We start from the raw sequence: 7,274 nt of genomic DNA on the forward strand, positions 1-7,274 counted from the left end.
TGTTTCTACCACCATACTTTTTAACCTCTATTTCCTACTACCAGCCTTTTGATGCTTCATTTTTCTCTTTTTTTTTTGCCTGCTTTTATAGTTTTGAAATTTGTTTGTTTGCTTTTTTGATTAATTTTTTCCTTCCTACTCTTTGGAATTTGCCAATTTTTTTCCCATTCTTTCTGTGGTTATCCTTGAAATTTTACCATACATGTTTAACTTACAAGGTTTAAAGTTGAACAGTATTTTAACCTCCCTCTTGAAGAATTCAGGAACCTTTGAAGCCTTCAACTCTAGTTATTCCTGTCGTAACTACATGTTATTTTTTTGAGTATGTTTGTTTGTTCCTTTTTCTCCCCTAACCTCACTAATATAACATCATTAGTATATTTTACCTAGATAGTATGTGTTTGGATTTACATGCGTACATTCTTGCATCTCAGACATCATTCTGGGATCATTTTCCTTCATTATGATTACAGTGTTTAACTGCTCTTACAGTACATGTCTGTTGGTGTTAAATTCTCCTAGTCTTTATTATATGTGAATTTGTTTATTCTCATTCTTAAAACATAGTTTGTTATAGGTAATATTAGAAGTCCACTATCTGTCTAATTGCTATTTTTTCTCTTTTCTTGGGGGGTGGTTATTCAGGGGATTCTGCAGTTTCATTCTATCAGTGTTTACATATGTATTTCTTTTTTAGTATTATACTTTGGAGATGTTCTTCATGCCTCTGGGTTTATGTTTTTCATAATTTCTGGGAAATTCTCAGCCATTGTCTCTTCAAATATTGCCTGTCTTCCATTCTTTCTATATTTTCTTTCTCAGAATTCAGTTGGTCATATTTTGGACCTCCTCATTCTATCTTCCATATCTCATAATGTCTCATTGATGTTTTCTATTATCTTGTCTTCCTGAACTTCATTCTAGGCAATTTCTTCAGCTATGTCTTTCAGCTTATTGATTCTCTCTTCAACTGTGTCTGATCTGCTGTTTAATCTGTCCACTGAGTTTTTTATTTCAAGAATTATGTTTTTTCACTTATACAAACTTCATGTATTTCACTTTCTAATCTTCCCAGTCATCCCTAATCTCTTGTTGCTTGCTCATGTTTGTGATTGCATTTATTATTTCTTTAAACATTTTATACAATTATTATTCAACCAGTAATCATTGTCTCTCTAAGTATGGTGTTATAAATATTGTTCACATCCAACTACATAGTACAGTTGGATTACATATCCTCTGTTGTATGCCTTTTTGTTTTCTTAGTAACTGGATTTTTTTTTTTCTTTTGCCCAGTGTTCTAATACCATTACTAGTTCTTCTCTGATATTCTTTTAAATTTCATATCAGATCATGTCCCTCCTTTGCTCAAATTTCTCCCATAGCTCCCAGCTCCCTTAGAATAAAAGCCAAAGCCCTCACCATGGCCCAAAAGTCTTTACACAACCTGGTCCCCATCACCTCTCTGATCTTCCACTCTCCCCGTTACTCACTGTTCTCCAACCACATTGTGTTCCTTAAGCATGTCAGATACCCCCGCCCTCCCAACTTCAGAGCCTTTATACTTGCTAGTCTCACATCTAGAATATGCTTCTTCCCAGATAATCTGATGACTTACCCAGTCACTTCCAGTATGCTCAAATGTCACCTCCCTAGAGAAGCATTCCCTGACTGACATATCTAAAATAGCCCCATTCACCAGCACTTTCTATACCCTTATCCTTCTTTATGTTATATTTTTCTACAAATCACTGATGACCACCTGATACATTGTATTTATTTACTGTGATCAGTGTTTGTCTCTCCATAATAGACTGTAAACTTCACAAAGCAAGGACTCTTGTTTTGTCCATAGTTGTCTCTCTAGTGCTAAGAACAGTGCATAGTCATATTTAATAGACACTCAATAAATATTTTTGGAATAAACTGAGTGAATTAATGAATGAGTTAATGTAGAGGATAGAGGGAGAAACGCATTGAGAACTCAACTAGGCATGAAGGCCTTTCGTGCCATGCAGAGGAGCTCGAGTGTCATTGTTCAGAAGGATAGGGGCTGTAAAAAAGCAGTGAGGATAGCTTCTGGATTCTTTTGAGAAGCAGGTTCAGAGTTGATAGGGTAGTAACAAGACCCCATCTTTATGACTGGCTCTGTACCCTGGGCTCTTGAAGGTGAACCAGCCTCTTTCTCAAACAGCCCTCAGACTGCTGTGTTGTCATGCCTACCTGTTTACTTGGTGAAAACCAAAGCCGCTGCTCTCATTAGGCCTTTTGGTCCCAGCTAGGATCCTCCTTTCTCCAGCCTGTGAGAAACTGTTTCTTGGTCCCCAGGCCAAGCAGATCACCCCCATTAGACTTTTTCTGTAGTATTTAGGTTGGGGGTGGTGGTACAGCAGCTGGTATAAAGCCTGGAACATAGTAAGTGCTGTCATAATGGTGGACACTTCAGGGAGGTAAGTTTCAGTTCAGAAAATTTTTTTCCATTGTAAAGGCTACAACAGGTTGTGAGGTTTTAATCCTGGCTTTTCCCCTAACCCCCTTGTGGGCCAGCATGGCTCCAGTGTTTCTGTCTACCCATGACTGTTTAGATACTAATTCTGTTTAATGTGTGGCCTACTCCCCTGGCTTTTTGTAACCCACTGATTTCATCAGAATGCTGTCAATACACACAGGTCCCTGTGGCATGCCCCTAGAGACACCCTCTCTGGGCCAACATCAGTTCATTAATCATTGTCACACTGGTTTTAACCAGCCAACTAGTTATAAGTTCACTGCAGCAAAGTTGACTGGACACCTAGTATGTATCAGGCCTCCTGTCCCGCACTGAGGACACAGAGATGAACAGGCGTGTTCTCAGACACAGAACCGTCAACTCAGAGCAGTGGTCAGTGCAGTAATTGTGACGATACAAGAGACTGTGAGAGCCCCTATCGAACACACAACCCAGCTCAGGGTACCAAGGAAGGCTTCTTGGAAGAGGTGGTACGTGAACTGACTCTAAAAAAGATGAGTAGGAATCTTCTAGATGACTAGCAAGAGGAGAGGAAGGCAGTCCAGGCAAAAGGTACAGCATGCAAAGGCCCAAAGATGGGAAACAATGTGCTGTACACCAGTCTAATTGCATTCAGTGTTCACCTTTTTTTCTGTGAGATCATTCTAGGAGACCAAAATTCTGACATGAGGAGTTTGTGACCTCCTCTGACATGCTAATCTGTAAACTCCAGAAAAGTAATGAAAAGTTGGTTGGACACGACTGTCCTCAAACTTGTCCATACCAGCTTCCAACGTTCCTGTATTCCTTAAATAGATGATAGTGTTTATATTACCTGCTTCCTTTGTACCTCCCCTGGGGTTGGGGTCATTCCCACTGTCCTGGAGGTTATGGAGTCTCCCTCAACAACTTGTATAGAGATCTCGTGGAGAGGAGTTTTTCTGACTCCTGATATCAACCATGACATAAAGACTATTCATCTTTTAGGGAATGGACAGGGCCTGCCTATCTTGTTCTCGGACGTTAGGGTTAACCTCCTCTAGGATTAATTCATACCTCTAATAATCTAGAACAAGTTAGTTGTAGAGTCTGGCAAGCCCAGTTTCAAGTATGGAGCCCCCATATCTTGGTTGTGTGACCTTAGCCATGTCACCTGTCCTCTCTTTAAGTGTCAGTTTACTCATCAGTAAAATGAGTTGGATACCCACCTTGAATAGTTGTGGGTATTAAAGCATATGTGAGGTACTTGGCACCTGACCACCATTTACTGAACACCAGTATTAAAGGGAGAATGGCCTAGTGGTTAAGAACATGAGCTGAAGATCCAGACCAACCTGGATTTGGATTATAGCTCAACTACTTACAAACACTGGGACCTTGGTCAAGTTTCCTAACCTTTTTAAAAGCCTTAGTAAAATGAAGTTACTGCACCTACCTCAGAGTATGTTCTTGTAACAGGGTATATATGCGAGGTGGGAGCCTTCACAAGCCTCGGACCCCTCCCCAGCCTGCCCTCTCAAGAGACTCCCCCCTCCCCAGGGGACCTACCTTTAGCTTCCCCCTCTTTCTGAGGCTAACAAAGAGGACCGAGCTGGACCCTCAGAGCCACAGGGCTGCCTTGTTACAGGAGCTTTCTAATGTTAATTGGCTCTTGCATTTCTGGAATGAACCCAACATTTTCATCTTATGTTAAATCTTTTTTTACTCATCCTTAGATTTGTTTTGCTAATAAATTCTTTAGGATTTTTGCACCTTTGGTCATCTACCATATTTGTCTGGTCAGAGTTATTAGAGGGCTCATCCAGTAAATAAATTAGTTGGTCCAGTTCATCTAAGTTCTCAAATTAATTGTATCCTCTTGTTGTATAATTTCTGCTTTATCTTTTATGTTGTTCATATTATTTATTTTGTGCCTTTTCTCTCTTTCTTGATTAGTCCCTCCAGAGATTTTCTAGTGGTTAGTCTAGAAAATTTACCATAAATATTCAGTGTAAAGTCTAAATAGTATCATAATCCCCCACCCCAAACAATACGAGGATTTTATCAAATACTAATGTCTCCCAATTTACATGTTATGTTTGTCTACTATTTTAGTTCTTTCTTTTCTAAGGAAGATATTAACATGTATACTAGATGGACATTAACAATATTATTTTGTGCAGTCAGTGTTTAAATAATTATTTACTATTTTATTTGCTCACCCTCCTTCTTAAACCTCAGACCTCCTTTTTGGGGATAAGTTTCCTTCTTGAAATAAATACTTTAGATCCTTGAGTGCAGATCTCTTAACAGGAAGCTGTCTGAATCTGTATTTATCTGTAAATGCCTTTATTATATTTTATTCTTCTTGAAAGATAGGTTTTGCTGGGTCCCCAATTCTGAATTACCTCTTTTTCTCTTAACACTTATAAAATACTGTGGCACTGTCTTCTGGTTTCCACTGTTGCTGTTGAGAAGTCTGCTGTCAGTTTGCCTTTTTTTTTCAGGTGTTCTTTTTCTCTGGCTGTTTTGAAGATCTTTCTTTGATTGTTGCTTAACTCTAAGGGCTTTTCATCGTTGTTGTTCTTTGAATGTTTCTTTGTATAGCTTCTTGATCTTGCTTCATGAATGCAGTATTTTTTTCTTGTCACTCTGAGGACATTAAATAATAGTGTCTTTCAAAAAAAGTGTTCTTTTCCTTGCATAGTTTTTGTTTCTAAGTATGTGTATTTGGGTATCAGGGAGAAACTTACTGGCTACCAGATGTGGCCAGAGGCATCACAGATACCAAAAACAACATATTCTGAAGACTTGGAGTTTATATGATATTGAGGGAGGGGCTCCATTACTGTGAAGCATGCGTCAGTGCCACATTTGTCACTTGATAGCATGGTGGTGCAGTATTCCAGACTGCCTGGCTTCAAATCCTAGATCTGCCATTTCATAGCTGGACAAGTCATTTAACCTCTATATTCTTTAGTTTTATCTTCTATAAAAATGTGGATACTAATAGTACTTACTTCACATAGTTATTGAGGGTATTAAATGAGTAAATGTATCTAATGTGTTTAGAGACTGGCAGGTAGTAAGCGTTCTTAGAAATGAAAACCATTCTCAAAAAACACAAATTTGGGAATTTAGAGGGGTTATTTGGGTACTTTAGGCTGTGGGATATCAAGTTCATTAGGCAGTCAGAATGGTTTAGGATTCTTCAGTGGGAAAACAGGAAGGGTAAACCCCTCTTGAGAGATGACCCACATTGGCTATTTCCTCATTGGACCAGAACAATACCAAATGGGGGATCACTGATAGTGAGGCTTAATCTAGGATAAGTAAGTAAGTGTTAGTCGCTCAGTTGTGTCTGACTCTTTGCGACCCCATAGTCTATAGCCCGCCAGATTCCTCTGTCCATGGAATTCTCCAGGCAAGAATATTGGAGTACGTTGCCATTCTGTTCTCCAGGGGATCTTCCTGACCTAGGTATCTAGCCCGGGTCTCCTGCATTGCAGGCAGCTTCCTTACTGTTTGAGCCACCAGGGGAGGCAATCTAGGGTAAGGGATTTCCTAAGCACTTAATAATTCTCTTTTGGAACTAAGCTGTCAGGTACTGAGAGGCTTTTTAAAGGGTGTGATGGCTCTTCAGGTTGAGGACATGAGTCTGTTGGAAAGCAAGTTTACTGTCAGGAGTTGAATCACACTCTCAGAGGTAGGACTGACCACATCAGAAATGCTTTCAGTCTTTGTTCTAAATTCTTCTGGGCCCCCTCTGAGTTTAGGGAAATTCCCAGCCTTAGTAACTATCTCAGACAGAATCTAGAGGATATGAACAGGAGGAGTGAGTCATACTGAAAGTAAGTGCTTAGTGGGGAGGCATATTTTAGGAAAGTGTCAAAAGTGAAAGTTCAAGAAATGCAAAAATTGTAAACAAGATTTTATCCAATCAAATCCAACAATATATTTTGAAAGATAACCAAGTGGAGTTTGTCTCAGGAATGCAGGACTGACTTAACATTAGAAAATCAGTCATTGCAATTCATCATGTTAACAATCCCCCTCCAAATCCCGTATGATTATTGCAATAAATGCAGAAAAACATTTGACAAAATCCAATATCCATTCCTGATTTAAAAAGAAAAAACTAGGAATGTAAGGGAACCTCTCAACCTGACATGGAGCATTTACAAAAAATCCACAGCTGACACTACGTTTAGTGGTGAAAGACTGAAAGTTTTACCCTCCAACATCAGAGACAACACAAGGATGTCTGGTTTCATCGCTTCTGTTCAGCATTGTACTGGAGGTTCTTGCCAGTGCAATCAGATAAGAAAAGAAAAGAGAGAGGAAAAAAAGGCAAGACATTCAGATGGGAAAGGAGTTAAACTATATTTTTATAGTTATATAAAACTTTATTTTTTATAGAAGATGTAACTCTTTGTAGAAAATCCAATTGAATCTACCAAACAACAAACTACTAGAACTAATAATTCCCCAAGTTGCAAGATACAAGATCAATATACACAAAACAATTATATATACCAACTGTATATAGCAATGAACAATTGGACATAGAAATTTTTAAAATTTCAGCATAATAACATCTAGAAGTGTGAATTAGGAATGTATCTGACAGAAAGACCTGTACACCTATATTGCTGAAAGAAGACCAAATTAAATGGAAAGATACACCTTGTTCATGGGTCAGAAAACTAAGAATTGTTAAGATGTCTATTCTTCCCAAACCAATTTGTACATTCAACATAATCCCTATAAAAGTCTTAGCAGGCTTTTTTTTTTTTTTTTTTTGCAG

At 38.6% G+C, this 7,274-nt stretch overlaps 1 protein-coding gene and 1 long non-coding RNA gene across 2 annotated transcripts in view; both read left to right on the forward strand.

Annotated features, from left to right (window-relative positions):
- Nucleotides 1-7,274, forward strand: part of KANTR (KANTR integral membrane protein) — a 42,156-nt gene that overhangs the window by 23,692 nt on the left and 11,190 nt on the right. The window lies entirely within an intron of this gene.
- Nucleotides 1-7,274, forward strand: part of LOC132344320 (palmitoyltransferase ZDHHC3) — a 72,804-nt gene that overhangs the window by 23,681 nt on the left and 41,849 nt on the right. The window lies entirely within an intron of this gene.

The sequence above is a fragment of the Bos taurus genome, chromosome X, assembly GCF_002263795.3.
Source record: "Bos taurus isolate L1 Dominette 01449 registration number 42190680 breed Hereford chromosome X, ARS-UCD2.0, whole genome shotgun sequence".
NCBI lineage: Eukaryota > Metazoa > Chordata > Mammalia > Artiodactyla > Bovidae > Bos > Bos taurus.